Here is a 13,080-nt window from a genome sequence, read left to right on the forward strand (position 1 = left end):
GGGGAGGCCAGGGAGGCATTCCAGGAAGAACCCGACATAGAAGAGGGGAGGCTAGCAAAGGGAAGGAGGGAAGAAGGCTCTGATATTAAGGGAAAAATGGTTTTAAGCAATATCAGAGAAAAACAATCCCTTAACGCATTGGATAGAATTTCAGCCCTTAGAATGATAGCCAAAGGAAGGCTTTGCAGGGATTCACGGAGGGCTACAACACGCCTTGAGTCACACCTAGCTTCTTTTGTTTTTACTGCTTTAAACAGATTGAAGAAAAGATGAGGAATTACAGTGGCCATTTGGAGAAACAACGTAGCAACGTGACATCTATCTCGTGTGTGTGTGTGTGTGTGTGTGTGTGTGTGTGTGTGTGTGTGTACACACGCGAGCATGCGCGTGTTATGGTTTGACTATAAAATGTGAAAATTTTCCCACAGCCCCTGTGTTGAGTGTTTGGTCCCCGTTGGTGGTGCTACTTTGAGAGGTCCTGGAGCCCTTAGAAAATAGGGCCTAGTTGGACAAAGTAGGTCACCGGGGTATGTCTGGTCCTCATGGTCTGCTTCCTGTCTGACAGAAGATGAGAAGATCTTTCACCACTTGCTCCAATGGCCACAATGTTCTGCCTGTCTGTGCAAAGTCAAACACCCACAGTAAGCCCTCTGCAACCGTGAGTCAGAGGGGACCTTCCTCCCTGAAGTTGTTATGTTAGGCATTTTGGTCACAGGCACACAAAAGTAGCTAACACATCTATTCTACTCTATTCTGTCTGTCTATCTATCTATCTATCTATCTATCTATCTATCTATCTATCTATCTACTATCATCTATCTATCTACCATCTATCTGTATATAGATAAGAATATAGAGATACATCTGTAAATAGACATTGAGGGGTTTATATAAGTAGAAGTGTGTATGTATGTTTGCTTGAAAGATTGTTGAAGACAGTCATAGGAACAATATCATAATAACCCAAAACTATTCATATCACCTATTCACACTAAACAGGAAATAGATCCTTACATAAAATGAAGCATCTACAACTTCACACCACAGGAGGTGACAAAAGTCACAAGCATAACATTGAGTCAAAAAAACAAAGAGCGAGAAGAGTGTTTACTGCTTGGTTAATTTTGGCAAAAGAGGGCTCAGATTAGCCGGTGCTGTGAGAAGCCCGTGCAGGAATGAGTTTGGGTGGCAGGGCGCAGAGTGTGAAGGATAGAAGGGAGCCCTGAGGGGAGTATTGTGCATTTCAAGTGCTCACAGGACCTGTGCCTAGCAGCTACCACCTCAAACCGTTCTGCACTAATATTTTGTTGTATTTAAAAGCTCTGCCCAGACCCAACATGTCCTCCTGCTACCCCTCACTTCTTTGTTCATCTCTTTCTTCCTCCTTTCCATGTATGGAAGCTCATCTTGTTAAATCCAAGGGAAATTCTTCGTTATATCTATAACTAGAGTCAAATTTCGGGGTGTTCCCATTGTGCAGCAGGTTGCTGAGAGGCTTGGTGCTGAGCCCAGGTTCCCAGATTTCTTCATTTCAGTGAGTCACTACTTGGCTTGCAGAAGGACTGCAGGCTAAGACAACCAGCCTAAACACCAGGCTCCAGATTCCCAAGCAATCTCTTTCAACACCATGGTTTTAAACACTAAACTTGACAGGTGCCACTCAGGTTCTTAAGTAGGACACTTCTCTCTAAAGAAATATAGCCATGGTGACGAGTGTTCACAAGACTAGTCAGCATTGCAGCCTTGCCCTGTCAGTTGCAAAGTAAACACACTGTAGCCTTCTGATGGATGGCAGATCAATTTGAAAATCCTGGGTGGAAGAAACGGGGTAGTCTCTTTATCTCTGAGATTTGTTCTAAGCTTTCTGAGTATGAGTCATCTCGAGCAAATGGTTAGAGTGAATCTGTTGAAAGAAGAGGTCTGTTGTGAGGATTGTGGGTGTTCTAGTCCCTAGCTACTGAGCGTGAGTGGCTTCACACTCAACTCCTACATTTACTGCTACACAATGAATGCTGTGTAGACAGAGTATTTACAAATGCCATCTGATCAATGACACTCAGAGTCCTGTGGGCCAGGTAGGTTTATTTCACAGTGATCAAAACCCTTTGTAAGAATGGGACTGGTAGATTAGAACCTCCGATTTTAGTCTTTTCCTGTTGTGTCCCAGTTTTGTGTATTTACGTGTATAGTCAGTTCTAGTCAAAATACCCAGTCTTCATTGCCATTGATGTAAGTGGAGAGACCGACCACAGGTTCTGAAAACCAAACCAAAGGTGCAAACCTAGTGTGCACGTGTTAATTTTATCACGTCCCTCTCTGGACAGGAGGCTGGTTCATAGAGAAACACTTGTCATGGAAGATCAACAACTGAACGTATATACTTCTGTTTGGAGGAGCTGAAAAAGAAAAGTTACAGTGTCGTTGCCTTTTTATTTACCAATAGATTTATTTAATATTTAAATTCTATCTGATTTATTTGCTATTTAAAATTAAAATGTCAAGTTATTTGCATATCTTATTTTCCGACATTCCTTTATTCATCCATTCATTCAGCAAGCAAGCATTTTGCCTGTTTGCAAGGTACTGGTATAAGGCCTCAGTGGTCTTATAATGCTTTTTCCCCTTAACAGATCTCTGTTGTCACATCTTTCTGTCATTAACTTTCCCCCCAAACATTTCTTCTTATCCATCCTTTTTTCTTTTTCTTTGAATATTCAAGTCAGTTAAGATTCAGTTTTTCCTGTAATCCTAGCTACTCAGGAAACTAAGAACTACAGAGTGAGGTTTAAAGCTAGCCTGGGCAAAAAGGTCTGTGAGACTCTTATCTGCAATTAACTCTTCAAAATCCAGAACTGGAGGTAAGGCTTATGTGGCACATGAAAAGACCAATGCAATCATAAGGTTCTGAATTCAAGACTCAGTACTGGTATATTCTCTCTCTCTCTCTCTCTCTCTCTCTCTCTCTCTCTCTCTCTCTCTCTCTCTCTCTGTCTCTCTCACCACTCAAATCAGGAAGATTGTGGTTTTAGTAGTTCTTATACAAAAGGTGGGCTTTCCTTTTTCCACTAATACTACCTACTACAGCTGGTCCATACAAGCAGTTCTAGGTTTCCTACTGAAGCTAATTCTATTATATTGGATTCAAAGTCTAGTAATCTGTTCTTTCAAAGTTTACCCTTATTCTTCTTCAGTATAAGTACCACCTTTACTTCTGTCCTTGACCATTTTAGTCTGATGATACTACCTTGCCCATATTCCATCTGATAAGTTTAATTTTATAGAGATATCTCACCAAAGGTGGTTTGTAACCATTCCTGTAAGGAAAGTCTGTGAGAACACAATGGCATGTGGTTTTTATGAATTTAGAATAAACTCTTGAGCATTAGGAACTTTGTGTTTCTCATTACTGCCTAGGACACGATCTATTTTATTTGCTCACATAATCTGGTATGCTTACTTAATAGGTACTTACAGATAGCAATGAATAAAAACTAAGAAGCCAGACTGGTATGTTAGGTGGACATTGTCTGCAAGAGTAAATAAATCATATTGACTCTTCCACTTTGCTTTCTGAGCTGGATTTTTGTATTTCAGCCTTGGGCTCTAAACTGTTGGTCCAAGATGGAAACAACCACTTACACAAAGACAGAGATGAACGATTAGACACACCCCAGGTTGCTTCGGATGAGGTGATGATATTAAGTCTTAGATTATTTTTGTTTACAGTCCATCTGAGTTACACTCATGGGACTTATTGCCACTTTCAGGCCTCTGAGTACTTGGTCCTATGTAGTGATGGGCCAGAGTGGCGATCAGGAGTGTTGGGGTGGGCTTGAGGAGAGAGAGTGGGCATCCTTTCTTCTGGGAGGCACTTGCTCCAAGTAAGGTGTTACAGCGTTTCTCAGGGAAGGCAGAACAAGACTTCTCAGATCCAAAAGGGGGGCCGGTCGTGGGGCCTGAACTCTAGGCCTGGGCACTGTCCCTCAGCTCTTCAGCTCAAGGCTAGCGCTCTACCACTTGAGCCACAGCGCCACTTCCAGCTTTTTTCTTTTTGCTTATGTGGTGCTGAGGAATCGAACCCAGGGCCTCAGGCATGCAAGGCAAGCGCTCTACCACTGAGCCACCTTCCCAGCCCCTCTAGAAGTTTTTAAGCTTTAGATTTTATATTTAGGCCTATGATTAATTTTGAGATAATTTTGTATGACGTATAAGTTAGGGTTATCTTGTGTCTATCATATCTCTGCCTGCCTGCCTGCCTGCCTGCCTGCCTGCCTGCCTGCCTGTCTGTCTGTCTGTCTGCCTATCTATCTATCATCTATCTATCTATCTATCTATCTATCTATCTATCTATCTATCTATCTATCTATCTATCTATCTATCTATCTATCTATCTATCTATCTATTTACCTACCTACCTACCTATCTGTCTATCTAACCTATTTTTCAATCAATCCATCCATAGATTAATTAAAAATAACCACAGACTCTCCAATGTATTCTTTTTATACAGTTGTCAGAAATCAATTGGCCTGAAATAGAAGGGTGTAATGTTGGACTATTGGTTCTATTATATGAATCTATATTTCTGTTTACCAAGATCACTTTATCTTGACTACTGTCAGTCTTAAAATGAGATCGTATGAGAGCTCCAGCTTTATTTTTTTTTTTAAATTCTGGATCATTTGGCTTTCCCTACGGCATTTTGAATCAGATTGCCTAAATCTACAAAAAAAGATCCTGCTGGAATTTTGACTGAGTTTGCACTGCTTCTACTCCATTGGTTTGGAGAGACTGACATCTTAACATGGTGGTAGTGGCAGAGGCAAAGATGGGATTGTGATCGTCTCTGATCACAAGTAAACTGATGGAGCTTTTCCAGTGAGCTCAGCCTGTGTCCCTTCTGTCACTCACTGGCCAGCACTCAGGCCATCGTGGGAGATCTCTTTCCACTGTCATCAAATACAACTGTACCCTCTTCTTCCCTCCTGGTTTCCAAGAGCAGTGACAGGACTGTGGCCCACAGGCCCAGCTTAGGGCCTGCAAGGGAGGAAGGGCTAGGCGCAGAGGTGTCACCCAGAATTGAACTTTATAGGAACGGAGTGAGCAGAAGAAACAGGATGCAAGACTGATCACGGAACACTTGGGGGAGGTGAGTTCTACCAGCTGTAACAATGTCAGATTTGCAAGGACATGGTGCTGGTGATTAGAAAAGAGGCTCTTTGTTCTAAGATGTCGTCACAGTGTGCTGGGGATGAGCCTAGACGGACATGGTGAACTCTGTCAGCTCCTCCGCATGGAAGCGTCTCAGGATGGGAGCTGCAGAGCTCAGACGCACAGGGTCACAGCTGCTCCTCCCTGCCAGCCTTCTCCTGTCTCCTCCATCTCTGCTTCCAGCTGGTCAGCCCAGCATATATTGACGGGCTGGAACAGGTTCCTATTGTTCTCCGGGTGCAACTGTTTAACTTATATGATCATGTTTTATATCTCCTTTAATCCCCACTCATTGGTCATGCAATAGATATATGGGAAAAAAAATCATGCTAAACAGAAACAGCAAAGAGCTCTGAACTTGGAGATGAGGAACTAGGCTTTATACTTATTAACCACATGAGATGGGACCTTTCAACTTCCTTCTCCCTACCCAGAAAAGGATTTCTGCTTTCTAACCTCACTGTATAGAGGAAAAAACTCGTTCTGTGAGATGCAACCACCACAGAAAGGTAACGCATACAACCTTTAGGTCTTTATGTACTTGTCACCTGCACAGTGAGGACAGCCCCATGCTCTCTGCAGGAGGGCGAATGAGCTGGCCTAGGCAGTGGGACCAGCCCCAGCCCAGACAAGTTACTTGTCGAGTCTTAACTGTTTGCCCAAATACAGATTCTTTTTCTTAATATCGTTGTTTAGCTATCTACTGTGCAGAGATGGTTCAATTTCTATTGTCTCCTTCTTACGTTTACTTATTTTTTTTTCAGCAATTACATAGATGTTAGGGAATCATGGATGAATTAAAAAAAAGAAGAAGAAGTTTTATAGTCTAGTGAGGGAGACAGAAGACAAGTGGATCGACGAATCCATGAGTATAAATGGGTCAGAGGACGGGGGTGGGGGAGGGGGAGGAGGGAGGGGAAGGGGGAGATGGTGGCTAGTCCTTGATTAGCAAGAACCTGGTGGGGGGAAACAAGCCAGCCATGCAGAGCCAAGATCAGAACATTCTGGATAGAAAACAGGGTATGAGATCAGAACATTCTGGATAGAAGACAGGGTGTGGGAAGTTTCTCAGGCTAATGTTGCTATGGTGAACGTATGGTGAATGTAGGATATGGACCTTTGATTCTTCCTGGTGAATTGTAGCATCCCAATTTATTTTTCCCAAACGGGGCTGGGTAAAATAACCCATTGAACTCTTCCATTCCTGTGAGAGGATTCACAAGGATTCATCCTCTGGCTGAAGCGTTTGTCGTTCTTTGTGCTTTGCCAGATATACCAGTGCGTTACTCAACGTTCAGTTACTATAACAAACAGTGGAGCTAAATCCACTTATAAAGAAAAAATGTTGATTTTGTTGTTGTTGTTGTTGGCCCTTTTGCTTTGGGCCTGGGTGGAGGTAGGCCTGTGTGGCAGGGTGAAGCCATTCACTTTGTGGCTAGGTGTGGAAGAGAGAGAAAGTGACAAGCATCCCATAATCCCTTTCAAGGGCCTGGCCTGGCCACCTAAAGCCTCCTACTACACCCTCCTCCTTAAAGGTTCCGGCACCTTCCCAAAGCAAGATGGTATAAGGAGCAAGCCAGTCACACACGGGCCCCACAGGGACATTTCAGCTCGGAACACTGCGAGGAGCGAGAGGTCTTCAACTGCCATTGCTTCCATTCCTTTCACGATGAGAACAGTTCCTCGCTCTGCCCGAGAGAGTGTGCCAAGGAGTTCCATCATTATTGAAGTTGCTAAGTGACTCAAAGGGCTTAGAATAAGCTCCAGCAATGAGGTCACAGTTTGAAAGGTGTATCAACCCCACGCGACAGGCAGAGCCAAGCCCAATGTTTGGTTTCACAGCCTAAATTGAGAGAAATCTTACGTGGAAAGAGAATTAAACTTAAATGCGAAACACCTTTTGTTGTCTGTTTTTGTTGTCTTTTTAGGGGGGGTCAGGCAGAAAGGGCACAGAAATGGAGGAAGGGCGAATAAATGCAGTCAGAGTACGCAATGTATACCATGTGAAAAATGAACGCTGCAGTGTGTGGGCAGAGACTGGAGAAAAAAAACTGGGGGAAAGAAAAGAAGGGGCGACATTTTCACAGAAGGCTTGTACTCATTGCCTGACTCAGGGGACTTAATGCCTCTGTACAATTCTTTAATAACAACAATAAAATTATATATATTTAAAAACCCTTTCTTCCTTATTCCCAGAGCCATTCTCTTTTAAAGAACTTTATTCTCTTTGCTTAAATTATGGAATGATCTTCCTCAGTATCTCCTACCTATGACTCCACTTCTCTACCAAAGGTCATTGTGTGTGTGTGTGTGTGTGTGTGTGTGTGTCTCCTGGTCCCAGGGCTTGAACTCAGGGTCTGTGCACTGTCCTTTAGCTTTTTCACTCAAGGCTAGTGCTCTACTGCTGGATCTACAGATCCACTTCTGACTTCTCAGAGGCTAATTGGAGATAAGAGTCTCATGGACTTTGCTGCCTGGGCTGGCTTCAAAGCATGATTCCCAGATCAGAGCCTCCTGAGTAGCTTGGATTACAGACGTGAGCCACCCATGCCCAGCTTCTATGAGACTCTTACCTCCAATTAACCAGCAAAAAGCGGAAAGTAAAGCTGTGGCTGAAGTGGTAGAGTACTAGCATTGAACAAAAAGCTCAGGGAGAGGGCTCAGGTCTGGCGCATAGACACACATTGCTGTTTTAGGTGTGCATTATCCTTTTCTTACCTTAGTGTGCACCCATTCTGTTTCAAAGCAAAGCTTACTGTAAAACACACTGCGTTACAGTGGCAGTGACTGTATTCACCTCATGTTTACCACATCTCTCGATTGCATAAGAAGCCGAATGGAGTGACTCTTACCATCTAGGTTCACACATGCATTATATAACATTTATACAGCAACAGAACTGCTTTGCAACAAGCCTCTCTGAGCCTGTGTTGTTATTAAGTTGCAGATGACCATATTCAAACAGAAGACGTGGGAGTCACATGCAGTTTTGTTTTCTTTGCTCTTGTGCCTTCGTACAAATTGTTTCTTCTCCATCACCCATGGGATATTCTCCTCCCCACCCCATCTACTTCCACCAATTCATAGCTGCCAATTCCTTCAAGCCCTGGCTCAAAGCCTACAGCTTCCATGAAGACTTCTTTCAGGAGTTCAGAGCCCTGTGGTTGTTTCTTGACCCAGAGTCACAAGTCATAACCTCCTGGGCTGACAACTACTCTACAGTCATCATCACTGTCATCAAATTGCTTTTGAACCCCTGCTGTATGGAAAAGCTCTGTGCTGCGTGCTGTGGGGGTGACCAGAGAAAGCTTTGCCCAGGTGATAGTCAGGATTTTAAACAAAAGAGTGGAGAAGGGGTATCACATAATATAGGACTTTACTGCTGGTTCTGGGGTTTGAACATCAGGGGTTAGGCACTGTCCCTGGGTTTTTTAGCTCAGGCTGGTGCTCTACCACTGGAGTTCCATTTCTGTCTTTTTGTGGGGTGGGGGTGGGGGAGGATAATTGGAGATAAGTCTCACAAACTTTTCTGTCCAGGCTGATTTCAAACTACAATCATCACATCTCCCTCCTGCGTAGCTAGGATAGCTAGGATTACAATCATGAGCCATTGGCACCTGGCTGTTTACATAGTCTTGAGAAGAACAATTGCCTTGGAAATAAGTTTGCGTCTATGTAACATAGAAATAGATCTCTATCATAGAGAAGTTATGAAGATCAATGGGAAAACCCCATGTATTAGTTAGAACTCATTTGGTGGCCAGTGATATTAGTAAAGTTAATTATGTTACAACATACAACATGTTCAGTGGTCAGAAGACAAAGCTGGCCAACCTCCCTTCTCCCTATCACTAACTCTCTCATCTTGTGGTGTCCGCCATGTTGCTCACTGAAGAAGGGAACATTCAATTTCAAATCTGTTTGATTTGCCTTCTGCAGATACATTCGGTTCATTATTCAAGAAACTGTAGACTGCTCAGCAATTGGCTGGTTTGCTAAGAGAGGGCAGAACTGAATTGTTTCTTCTCCTCTGCACGAACTTTGTTGAAGTCTGTATCTTTGTCGGTGGCTCTTCTGTCTAGAAAGGGCCATTTTCTTAGCCTGGTGAGGCCAGTAAGAGTCACTGAAATTCACTGTAAGGGTTTTCTGGCCCCTTTTGGCCTCGTAGACAGGTTCAACTTGTCTGCATTTGGGATTGCTTCCCTACTGCATGATTATCCCGCTGTACCATTCTGCTCTGCTCAGTCCTTCAAGACTGACACACAGCATCTCTCATTATGAGGTTGTTAATGAAGAGTGAGCATTCTCTTATTTTCTCTTCTTCTCCAGTCACCACCATTTCTTCTCTTTTGCTCTGATCCATTTATGGCTTGTTAATTATAGATCTCCAGACCTGACTGACCATCAACAGTATTCCAGGAGCCCAAAATAACAGCAGTAGCTCACATTTCCTGAGCACTTAAACTGTTTTATGGGAATGGAAAAGCACTTTACTTATATAAATGCTTTGAACATTGCTTTGTTGCTAGTTTTTCTTCTAGGACAAGCTTTGACTGTGGGGCTGGAGGGTTGTAGCAGGGCAGGAGAGACTATTCTGTTACAGTCCCGCCTTAAGAAATCCTGTAGTGAAATGCAAGGTGGAGAAATGGCTACATAAAGAATATTAAATGTTTGATGGCTTTATAGTTTAGTGACACTTTGGTTTTGTTTGCTCCTTATGCAAGGTTTAAGTGACTATGCTTCAGATAAATTTAAGCCAGATAAACAAGTTGGGATGGACTTTTGTATTTAAATTTCAGGAAGTCTTAAAAGAATCTTAGAGGGAAGTTTCACTGGTTTTTCTTTTCTAAAATAAGTTAGACCAGCAAGGAGAAAATGAGTCATGGGAATCCACCTTTCAATGAACCCAGGTCCAGGAAGATTAGCTTTTCTTCTAGGTGTGACAAGTGCTTCTTTACCTGAGACCGAGCCGCTGAGGGGCGTGCGCTTGGGCAGCACGGAGTAGGCTGGACACGGTGGAGGGAATGGCTTTCCCAGGCTCTGTGGCTCAGGGCTCGGGCATCCTGTTTCCCTGTTGCAGACTTTGGTCAGGTTACTTGCTTTCCTGGAGGCTCTTACTTTCCTGATCCATAAAATAGGTGGAAGTGAAGTTGTTAGATCTCGCAAATAAAAACACAGGTGTTAGAACTGGAGGTGTGGCTCAAGTCATGGAGTGTTAGCTGTGAGCCAAAAAAGCTGAGCCAGAGTGTGAGGCTCCATGTCCAACCCCAAACAAACAAGAAACCACATGACAGGATGCCAGTTAAAGTCAAGCTTCAGACAATTTATTTTCTGCATAAATGTGCTCTCTGAAATATTTATGTCTCGTGCAGTGAGTATGCTCTGAATGTTACATGGATCTTTACTAAGCATCCATTCTGTGTGGTAAACATTCAGATTCACTGTGCATCTGAAATCCAAATGTAACATTTTGCCTCCTGTGTTCTAGCATAGATGTGTGTGTGTGTGTGTGTGTGTGTGTGTGTGTGTGTGTGTGTGTGTGTGTGTGTGTGTGTGAAAGAACACAGAGAGAGAGAGAGACAGAGAGACAGAGACAGAGACATAAGGTGTTGTGAAGATACATTAATACCAAACTTGTCTTACGAGTCCTAAAGTGTTACACTGGTGCATCGTCTAACACCAGTGGAAGCTATACCACTCAATAGTCATAAAGATCTTTCACTGGTAATTTGCCACACAAGAAGCCCTTGGAGGAGAAGTTTCTGATTCTAAACAGAAGATGAATTATAATCAAAATCTCAGAATGAGATTGAGAATTACACAGGGATAATTTGAGAAAGGATGCTAATTAGTAAATTAATTATATAATTATCTCACTACTTGGGGCGTTTCCCTCTAAGAGTTTGTTCCCTAGGATATCATCCTTGAATTATATTTAATTTATGTTACTTAATCGACCTGATTGTAGTTACAAGTGTTGTTTTGAAACTGAAGGAGAACATTATTTAACAATTTCTAAACCAGACGTTAGTGCTTTCTAGCAAGGGGAAGGGCCTTACTGCCCCCTAGTGGCTATGAGCTATAACTGCAGTGTGCCTCTGCTCCTCTCTAGAGGAAAGAACGCAGATGTCTCTCCTGCCAATCCTTCCCTCAATCTTGAGGCCTGAACATCAGCAGTGGGCTAAAGGAGGTGGAGTTGGGGAAATGGTGAAGTCCATGTCCTTCTTCTGTACTACGGATTTCTAACTCTGAAGGAGAGAGCTTGGAGTAGGGGAGGTTCAGGGAGGGAAGAGTATTACGCTTTATGGGGGGTGGGGTGTCTGTTAAAAACCACCTCAAAGGATGTCTTTGCTTAATGGCTAAGAGCAGGTAGAAAAGCCATGATGTTATTTACCTTTTAGGCCATGCACTGGGAAAATCTAGAGTGCACTTGAAAGGATAAAGAAAAAAAGAAAAAGGGGGAGGTTCTTATTTGCATCATGGTGCATGCTTTAAAACTAAACATGTTTTAGGCTGGGCACCAGTGGCACATGCCTGTAATCCTAGCTACTCAGGAGGCTGAGATCTGAGCATTGAGGTTCAAAGCCAGCCCGGGCAAGAAAGTCCATAGACTGCAATCTCCAATTTACCACCAGAAAGCCAAAAGTGACGCTGTGGTTCAAGTAGTGGCAGAGTGCTTGCCTTGAGCTGAAGAGCTCACGGACAGCACCCAGACCCAGAGTTCAAGTCCCACAACCGACCAAAAACAAACAAACAACAACAACAACAAAAAGTAAATATGTTTTAGTTTTAGCTTTAAACACATCCATGTATCAAAAGACAAAAGTCGGGGCAGTGGGAAGAGAGAACAAAGGCACTAAGAACAGTCGGCTAGAATGGAAATTGGATCCCGGCTCTTTTGCTTACGTGTGAACGAGCTCAGGTGAGAGTCAGGGAGAGGTGGATGAGGCGGTAGCTCAGCGGTAAAGCATCTCTCGAGTGTGTGCAAGTCTAGATATGCTTTGCACTCCTGAATAGCTAGGATTACAGGAGTGAGCCACCAGTGCCTGGCTCACTTGCTTCTTGACAGAGTTCCAATTGAGCCATATGTTAAACGTTGTAGAAATACATAAAGATAAAACCGTGAGGTGTGGCCTTGTCCCTCAAAAACTGTGAAAGAAAAGGCAAGCAGCACTTTGTTCAAAACTACCTCAGAGCTGAGAAGTGGAACTGTGGCTCAAAGTGGTAGAGCACTAGCCTTGAGCAAAAAAAAAAAAGCTCAGGGACAGTGCCCAAGCCCTGAGTTCAAGCCCCATGACCAATAAAAACCCAAAAAACAAACAACAATTACTGCCCCCCCCCACATCGAAAACCTCAGTAGGGCCAAGATTATTGTGATAGGTTAGAGAGACTGACCTCAACAGGAAGGACGAAGATTTATAGCCCCTTGTCAGGGTGAGAGGTAGATGGAAAATTACTAAGAGGAACATGCTCCACTATCAGGTGGGAGAAAAGGAGCTTGATCCATGTCATGGGTGAGGAATTACAATAACCTGCTTCAGCAGGTTTCATTGTTGAACTGGATTCAGCAGACCAAGGGCAAGGCTTCATTAAGAAAAGGATTTAAAGGAGATGGACTCGTCTGGTCAAGAATGAAGTCTTTGTCAGCACTATGGAATCAATAGAGTCAAGACTTGAACACAAGACCCACCGTGATAAAGAGGCATGGAGGGACAGCTGTAGACACAGCCAGAGTTTAGGGAGCAGGCAGCAGTTTTGGTCTCTGGCTCAGGTCCGGCTTTTGGGCAGTCCATTAGCTTCGTTGAATGTTCATACCGTTCTTATAAATCATGACATTCAATATTTCTCTTCTACTATTTTTCAAGTTTG

General features: G+C 43.3%; 1 long non-coding RNA gene across 2 annotated transcripts; it reads left to right on the forward strand.

Annotated features, from left to right (window-relative positions):
- Positions 1-5,603: 5,603 nt before the first annotated feature.
- Positions 5,604-7,255, forward strand: LOC138835659 (uncharacterized). Of its 2 annotated transcripts, none has more exons than XR_011374688.1 (3): positions 5,604-5,720; positions 5,976-6,090; positions 6,747-7,255. It is a non-coding gene; the product is annotated as an uncharacterized lncRNA (long non-coding RNA). The 2 variants fall into 2 exon arrangements; XR_011374689.1 differs by having other exon boundaries at positions 5,976-6,080.
- The last annotated feature ends 5,825 nt before the right edge of the window (positions 7,256-13,080 follow it).

The sequence above is a fragment of the Dipodomys merriami genome, unplaced genomic scaffold, assembly GCF_024711535.1.
Source record: "Dipodomys merriami isolate MVZ:Mamm:240054 unplaced genomic scaffold, mDipMer1.0.p SCAF_24, whole genome shotgun sequence".
Taxonomy (NCBI): Eukaryota; Metazoa; Chordata; class Mammalia; order Rodentia; family Heteromyidae; genus Dipodomys; species Dipodomys merriami.